Genomic DNA, 9342 nt, shown 5'->3' with positions numbered 1-9342 from the left:
AGCTAAAAAAAGTCATATTTGTATAGTCAAGTCAGCTATGTCAGTGTGTTAATGTGTTCTTTAACATAATCAGCATCAGACAATCAGACAATCTCATTATTTAATTATTATGGTCAATGTGTGACATTAGATTAGTGACAGTTTGACATATGGAGTTGGATTTGGCTGTGAATTTGTCAAAAGAATTAAATTGTTTTGAAGATGAAAATGAATTAGAGCATATCATGATATTATAATCATAGCACTGTAATAGACTGGAGAGTCTCATGGGCTTGTATGTTTGTACAGGTAGACTAATAAGGGTCTGTTCACATTCAACACTTTCCTCATCACAGACTCCTTGATAAGGTTCTTTAAAATCTGATAGCATCATTATGCATCTACAGACAGGCTTACAGACTCCTTCCTCCTCACCAATTATATTTCCCTGCTTATTATGGTAGCCTTCAGCCGTGCGTGTTACTGACAGCTGCAAGTGTAACTGTGCATCACATCGTGCGTAGCTACATCACATACAAATAAAGCAGGAACATAATCATAATAGATTGCACTGCAATAGAAGGAATGGTTGAAAACTTTCATTGTGCTCAAACCTTAAAAGAAACAAGTTAAAAAGAAGACAAACAGCAACAAGCAAACAGGAACTGTAGTGCATTCTACTACAGCTCACCACACAAACTACATGTAATCTTTTTACCTGTATGGTTTTCTCATGACTACACACACAATCACACACATACAAACACACACGCACATGCACATACACGTGTTGATGCTGACAAAATCATCTGTTGGATGGTGATGGGTTTTCAAGGGGATAAGGAGATAACACAATCATAAATGCTATAAAACAAATAGGAAAGCAATATTCTACATGCACAGCATCACCTTACAGTTGTCTATTTCTGCCCTGTAAAGTCTGGAAAGCCTACAATTAGTCTCCTAATGCAGTCATGAATCATTTCCAACATGCAATCTACACATGAGGAAACTAGCTTTTAAAAGCTGAACGTGTTTTCCTGAAGTGTGTTTTCTTTTTCATTTTATGAAAAGGAAAACACGAATGAGGCAGTGATTCTATTGATCATGATTAATGACTATCGTATGGTGATAGTAAATTAATTCAGACGTTAAATTATCAAAATACTGTGAAATGTGATAATGTTTTCAAAAATGATCTCAGAGGTCATGGTTTGCTTAGAATGAAAATTATAAGCAACTTAAGACATGATTCTTTCTTCATAATCACTTAGAAGAGTTTGGTTTAAGTGGTGTGTTGGTGGTTTGTTTTTTTTTAACCAGGGTCAGTGTTCACATTCAGTGCTGTCATTCATTCAGACAGTTCAGATGAGAAACCATAACAGAGAAAGCAAGTAGAGGAGAGGAATCACTGCACAAGACAGTTCTCATGGGATACAGTTCTCTGCCAGCACGAGGACACCGTACCAAAAGCTTCCTCTTCCCTGTTTTCTGCTACTGCCTGTGGTTCCTGAGACTAATATCTGTATTATGCATACTAGACTCCCCCGCATCATCCAAAGACATGTCTCAATCTGCGTTCATAAGATTCATCAGAACTCCTGTCTTTTTCAAGCCCTACAAGAGGAGTCTCCTCTTCCAGGAGTCTGTGGTTAAAACTCCTGTCTCCTGTCTGTGGTCATCACTGATATGCAGAAATCTATTCCTCAGCTCTGTTCTGATGGACCAGGTACACAGCATCCTTTTAAACATCCATCCTCTTAATCAAATAGTTTAACGTGCGCAGATGATAGGAAATGAGACGAGACACATCGTTGACGTGGAAAGAGAAGTCTTCATCTGGAGGTGGGCTGTCATGGTCAGTGCCATAAATAAGAATTCCACCAATGTTACACTTCAAAGCTTGTTTACAGGTGTTTGAGAGTACCACTGCTTACATGTGTAGAATGAAAGCAAAAAATTTGAGGGGTGGGGGGGCTCCAGTGGAAGTTCAACAAAATTTTCCATGTTGATTGGAGCTGAAGATGGCGAGTTTGAAAATGAAAACATCTGGGCATGAGTGAACCGACTGGACCTCCGTACCCCATTCCTAATCGCAGCCCAAGGCTACGTAAGGTTCTTGCATAATTTTGTGCTTATGTAAAGCACTTTGCATTGAAATGTTGGAACACGCAGACATTCAATGGAAACATTATACCTTTATGGTCTGTTCTTTTTAAACAGTCCTTTGCGAGTCAGACAATGAAGTGGAATCTTAAATAAGTGCTATTTATCTCCAAGATTATCAGGGCACACATACATACATTTACAAAGGTCTCCTGTATTTGTTCCTTGTCTTCTGAACTTGTCATGTGATTTAGTACTCAAATACCTGTGCATGTAAAAACCCTAGCACAAGACAGTGAGCCTCAGTCCCAGTTGTAAACTTCCACCCACAAAGCATTGTAAAACCTTGTTGTCCAATGAAAGAAACACAATGGCTAAAGAAAGTGTTTCCCCTGTCAACCAATATCTGGATTCTGGACAGCAAAATCTGAATCCCTCTAAATTAACTTGCACGCTCATGATAGGATGCCAAAAAGTAGTCTCTAAAGGTTTGAGGTATGATTCATTTTGGTGCTGTTAAATGTTTGTTATGTTCCCCATGTCTTGTCTTTTTGTTCTGCTTCCTGTTTCCATTCCGCTGAGTTCCCCTCTCTGAGCTTCCTCCTGAGCGTATGGAACCAAAAGATGTGTCCAACAAAACCCTAGGGGTGTCACAATACTTCCTCTCTCCACTAACCAATGTAATTGCTGACCTCAGGCCTAAAGGGCTTAGTTGTATGTAATGTGCTGGTGCACACAGCCAAGGTTAATTTAGTCTTTAATCAGCTGGCAGCCTGTTGCTGCGAGAAGATTCACATATTACTGAGTTTAGTCCCCTAAATGTACTTTCCTTTCTTCTGTCTTTTAAATATGGTCTTCAGTGTTCCAGCCTGGCATCTAGCCCCAATCCACTAAGTTCAACTTTCCTCTTAAAAGTTAGATATAGGTGACATTGCAGACCAGGAACTCTTTTCATTTAGTGTTTCACACTTAAGCAAAAGGTTGATCCATTATGTGATTTTCTGACATGAAGCTGGAGAAGAACGACCTCAGGTCTAGTTATCCCACTCCAGGGTCCTCTGCCTTGGAGGACTGGTCTATTACATTGTCTTTGTTTCAATTTGAATAATATTTTTCTCCATTTGTGTCTTTTCTTTCTCTGTCTTAACTGACCTTTATTCCCCATTGCTGTTCTTGTCTTGCTGTTCTGTCAATGTTTTGTAATTTTTCTTATAATAAATGAAAAAAATAATCTGAGAAGTACCTAGTAATGAAGAATATAAAATGAACATAGTGAAGTATGAAATGTAGCTGTTGTAAAATATCATTAAAGAGAATAAGTCTCTAAATTTTAGTAGATTATAGACAAACATAACAGAAAAACTTAAATTCCATTGTACATAAGCACTTTACGCTCAACAACATTGTCCCCCTGTGGAAACCTTTAGATTAGGCCATTGATCTAATTTGGGTTACCAACACTGACTCAATAATAATAATCAGCACAGCAGAGAATGTACTTCTTGTGTCAGCTCAGGAATCCAACCCTGTCTCAAGAGATGCTTAAGTTCGATGCTACAACAAACTAGTTTGTTCTCTGCTCACTTCTCAATGTCTGGAATGGGTCAGCCACCAAACAGGTCATGAATACACTACAACAGACCATCAGAACTGCAGAGAAGAACAATCTATTACCAACCTGAACTGATATATATCTAGATTAAGGAAAAGGGCAGGAAATGCAATATCTCAGAAGACCAATCATCACACCCGAGGCACAAACTTTTCTGCCATTCGGTTGGAGCTACAGAGCACTGGAAGCCAAAACAAAAAGACACAAGTACAGTTTCTTTCTATCACTTGATGTGAAAGAAAATGGGAGAGTGAGATTTACAATTAATGCAGGTGTCTGCAAAAGTATTCAATATTTCAGGATGCCCTCTCGTCTGCTCATCAGTGTACGATCAGGAACTACGTGAGGCAGAAACAAACTTCTGCCAAACCCAACATAACCTTGATAATCTTTATGTTCCTCTTGATCAAGAAAAAGATCCATGTTGATCCATGTCGTAGAATCAACAGGGATGAGCTAAGGCTCTGAGTTAATTCTGTCAGTCGAGAACGATTCACTTGACAAATGCAGCTGTCCGTCACTTATTTGTCACAAAAAACCCTTACCTCACACATTCAGCAAAATAATCCTATTTGTAATATAAATATGCAGCAGGCAATCTCACTTCACTCACCAAGGGAAATGTACTGTATTCTGCCTTCAAAGATATGTGCTGTGTCTGCTGCAGCTCAACATCTGACAGAATCATATGGTCCAGAGAAGCATCGACCACATCTAGCTGCTGCAATACAGATGTATTCTAGATACACATGCATTTTAAAATACTTGTTAATATGAACGAAGAAAACCGAGAATAAAGATACTTCATTGCATTACTGCATATTGGGAATATTGTTTTTATATTCTAATGAAGGCAAAAGGGATACCATTCAGAGGATTTCACTCCAAGTGATGTGTAACAAACCATTTGGTCTGCTAAAAGTAACATGTATTCAAGTCTGTACATGTATTAGAACACACAATTAAGGTAAATAAATTATCTTAGTGTATGGTCAGTATTTACATTCTTCCCATTGCAAAAATGTCCTCAATATGTTCACCACAAACGTAAGTCATGATGTCCTGCTGCTTGTTTAAAATTAGTAGTGTTTAAATATGTTAGAGAAGAGGCTAAAACAAACATACACAAATAATGTGAACTGGGGAGAAGAAAATTAAAGGAATATAGAAGATAACAGGAAAATTACTGTATATTAATCAAAATCCCAAAATTATGTTAAAAAAAAAAATCACAGAACCAGCTACTTCCAGTTCATGTTCTCCGTTTTTAAACGCTCCTGCTGTCAATCTTGGGAATGATACTGTAAGAAGAAAGCAGCCTCAGATCTGATGCAGCTGGTTCTTATAGCATCGGAGCTCAAATACTACAAGGCAGTTTGTTGTACTCACAGACCCCAAATATTGAATTTGAAAGTGACAGAAACATGTTGGATGGCTAGATTTTCCTTATATTTGTTCCATCTTATTATACTGTACAGTCTTAGCCTGGAAGCAGATGTGGTGTGAGAGCAGATCATGAGGTTAGGATTCAGTCCAGTCAGCAGTGAGGCGTGCTGGTTTTATAATCACCAGAATCATTCAGACAATATGAAGAACCTCCGCAGTTCATATTAACATTCTGAGCAGTGTACATGCATTCCATCAATTAATGTGTTATCAGATTAACCTTTATGTTGTGTTTACATTTTACCCAATGCTCATAGGCCTGTTTGAGCCACAATATGATTGGGGATTTAAACTGTTTATCACATACACTTTTCAAAACATTCGGTAAGAAAAAAAAAATTGACAGAACATTTGCTTAATGTTTGTCATCAACCTCTGCTAGATTACATTTTCTAATGGCCGATAATGACATTTTTGTTTATGATACATACACATAATCCATTCTATTGGTGGAGTATGCCAGGGTTCTCTTGAAGAAAAATAAATGAAATATCAATTGATTTTTATTGCATTGAAATAAAAAGCAATTTCAAAACATATGTAAACATTCCATTTTATGGCAATGTTGAATGAAACCCATTGAACATGTTCATACCAATCTACACTACAATTCAGACACGGAGTGGCAGCAGAAATTGGTGCTGTTTTGGAATCTGTGTTTTTGTGTGTGCTTTTAAAGAGGTTTGTGTGTGTGTGTGTGTGTGTGTGTGTGTGTGTGTGTGTGTGTGTGTGTGTGTGTGTGTGTGTGTGTGTGTGTGTGTGTGTGTGTGTGTGTGTGTGTGTGTGTGTGTGTGTGTGTGTGCGTGTGTGAGAGATAGAGAGAGAGAAGAGGGAGAGTCTGTGATGTGATGATTTTGAAAAGACAAGACATAAGAATGGTGGTGAATAAGAGTCTGGAGGAGGGGCTGCAGGAGACAGTGATTAAAGTAAGCTTGAGACATTTGACAGTAATGTCTAGAAAATGGAAGAGAGGGTCATCTTCGTTCCTTGAAACATTGCGCTCTATAGAAACACACACAGAGGCGGAAGATTCAGGATGGAGCATGACAGAACGAACATTCACAAAAAGGGTTTTCTTTCATTTTTACCCTGTTTTCTTGTGTTAATATGTTGTTGAAGCGTAAGTCAGAAATTTGATGGACTTCCTGCAATTGTCACACATGTAATATTAATGTGTTGGGGCTGCACAGTATGAACTTAATCATTTTGTAGGTTCTTCACCGGATCTGAGCCGAGACCAATGAGTTTCAGGTTGAAAAAAATATTTCATTACATTTTTTTGATTAGATGCTGAAAACAGATCCTACAGACATGAATACCACACAGGGATAAGCTGTACCTCCTGTCTATTGCTGTTGGCCTGTAACAATCTTAACACAGAGCTTACTTATCAATCTTTAAAATCATTTTTGGCATGCAAATCCATCAATCTGCCCTCTTTGTGTGTTTGCTTTCTCTGTCTGGGACGTTTTAGAAATGAGTATAACTGTGTCAGTATATTCTAATAATGATAATTTTAAAAAATATATTTGTAAAACATGTTCAGTCAAACTGTTGTACATTAAATCAAAAACAGTATACTGTATAATAAAATAAAAAGAATACAATCATAGGCATAGACATAGAAATAACGAGCGACCTAGAAAGACTTTTTTCACATTCCATCTGCCTCCATCAGTACATTTATACTAGCCTTAAATGGATCAGTTCAGATAAATTAACATGCAGCAATGATATTCACCTGGCTTGTGTAAAGCACTTTGAGGGATCAGTCAAACTGAAAAGCTGCTACATTGCATGAATATCGTCTATTTACCAACTTAATAGTACAGTTACATTATTCCATCATCATTTAACATGGATATCTACACTGTAGACCTAAATACAGCTTACATACTGTAAATACTTGTAATTTATGAACAGAACTGTAACCTGTACATTGTTGTACAGTGCTGTACAGTGCTGAACAGTATATTCTTGTTGTGTACTGTATTCTAATTATAAGGTTATATTGTTTGTAAAGAGATCTGAACGTAACAGATTACAAGTTCTGCAAAATGTAGCATCCTATATATTAAATAATTAAAATATCATTACATGTGAACAACAAACACAAAAGCTCTTACAACTGCCTTATGTTGTATCCACAGTGACTGTGTGAAAACACCATGAAAATGATCTTCATCCTCATGCATTTATGATGAAGCTGGATTTCAGATGTAGTCTGTGTCTGCGGCATGCAGAAGGTGCAGAGAGATTTTGCCAGCCATTACATAATTTTTTATATTGGGTAGAAAAGTTATTATTGTTTGTCACCTGCATCTTTGCTAGAGTAGAGCTGGAAGGTTGGTGTTTTCAATTACAGATTATATTGCTGATAGCTGGTATCAGATTTCTGATCGTGCCACTGGACATTGTTAACCTCCTGCAGGTCACCTAATCTGAGAACCGAGCACTGTTCCTACCACAGTCAGATGGAACTGGCTTGATCACGTTAACTAATCAGTCAGAGAATATGTAAAATGGATTAAAAAGGCTTTTTCCAGATTTAAGCTTTTAGAAAGTGTTCATCCTACTTGAGGTGAGGCAATAATAGTGAATATTATATATTCTTTTGTTTCACCTCAGTTATAATTATTGCACCAAATAGTTATTGATCTTACCACCAAAATACTCTCACTGCATAAGTCAGAAACTGGAAATATTACTGTTTTGATTACTGGAGTGACACAAATGGTCATGAAAAGTGAAGCTTTATGTATTATTCCATCTTCTTCTTCTTCTCGAGTCACTGCGTATCATCAAATGAAAAGTATTATTCCATACAGACAGCATACCACCAGGATGCACAGACTGTCTTGGGGTCATTTTTGACTCGCCTATCAGTTACACAACACACAAAAACATGAGTACACACAAACACAAAGAGAATTTGAGAATATGTATGCTAGCGACTGAGTGTAAAGCACAAACCATGCGCTGCACTCCTACATCTGTACATTCACATAGGCATGAATACTGACCTACATGTGCTAGGTAGAGGAGCTTAATATACGTTCATCACATTTTTTATTGTATTTCTCCTTCATTATTCTACTCTCCTTCATTGTAGTTCTAAAAAAATTGCATTTTTAAAAATTTCTCGTGTTCCATGAATATGAATGTATCACCATGTTACCTATTGTGTATTTCTGTCATGTACCTGGAACTTTTAAGAGGAATGAAACACTAAAAGGAATTTATTCTGTATGTCTGTCATTAACACCACATGCTAATTTCTAATTTGTCAGATCTACTGAGTTTATCAATATATAGTATGCATGTGGAACAATGCTTTCTGAGCAATACAGTGGAATTGCGGAAATCCTGAAATAAATATTAGATGATGATGATGATAATAATAATAATAATAATAATAATAATAATAATAATAATAATAATAATAATAATAATAATAATAATAATAATAATAATAATAATAATAATAATAATAATAATAATAATAATAATAATAATAATAATAAATCATAGAAGTATATGTATGTAACTCTAGGTGTCAAATGTAACACAGGGAGGTCAAATTGTCATCAATCTTAAAGTTCTCTTCTCTGCTTCACATAAATATTATTTTGAAGTAGTCAAAGCAATTTTTACAATCGTCACCTTATTCTGTATTCTCACGAGTACAATTTTGTGCAAATATTGAGCTCGGTCAGTATTTGCACATTCTGTAATTATGGATTTCTGATCGCCAAAAAATAACCCTCTTCCTTGCCAAAGTGTTGCTCTCCTCATTTTCTTTTTAGCATTTATTTTCACTCAAACGTTGCTGTTTTTCAATGCTTTCAGTGTTTTTCTCTTCTCTGCTTTTTTTCCCTGCTTTATATTCCTTTTGCTCTATCTTTTTCTGTCTCCCCTCCTTCTATCTGTCCTTCTCTTTCTCTCCTTTTTTTTTCTCTGTGGCTGCTTTTCATTCTATTTTCTTTCATTGTTTTTCTTTTCTTTTCTCGCCTAGGGACCCCATTTTTTCTTCTCTTACTCTATTCAGGTTTTCTTTATTCTCCTTTCTGAATAGTTGTGGTACTTTAAGGGGAAGGGGAAGGCGAGGGAGAGGAGAGGGGAGGGAGGTTAGTTTCAGTCAAAGCTGCAGAACAAAACTTCCTCCCACACCACATGCAGTGTCTTTTGGAATGAGTTTG

Source organism: Antennarius striatus, chromosome 4 (genome assembly GCF_040054535.1).
Source record: "Antennarius striatus isolate MH-2024 chromosome 4, ASM4005453v1, whole genome shotgun sequence".
Taxonomy (NCBI): Eukaryota; Metazoa; Chordata; class Actinopteri; order Lophiiformes; family Antennariidae; genus Antennarius; species Antennarius striatus.
Note: the sequence above shows the minus strand (reverse complement) of the source record.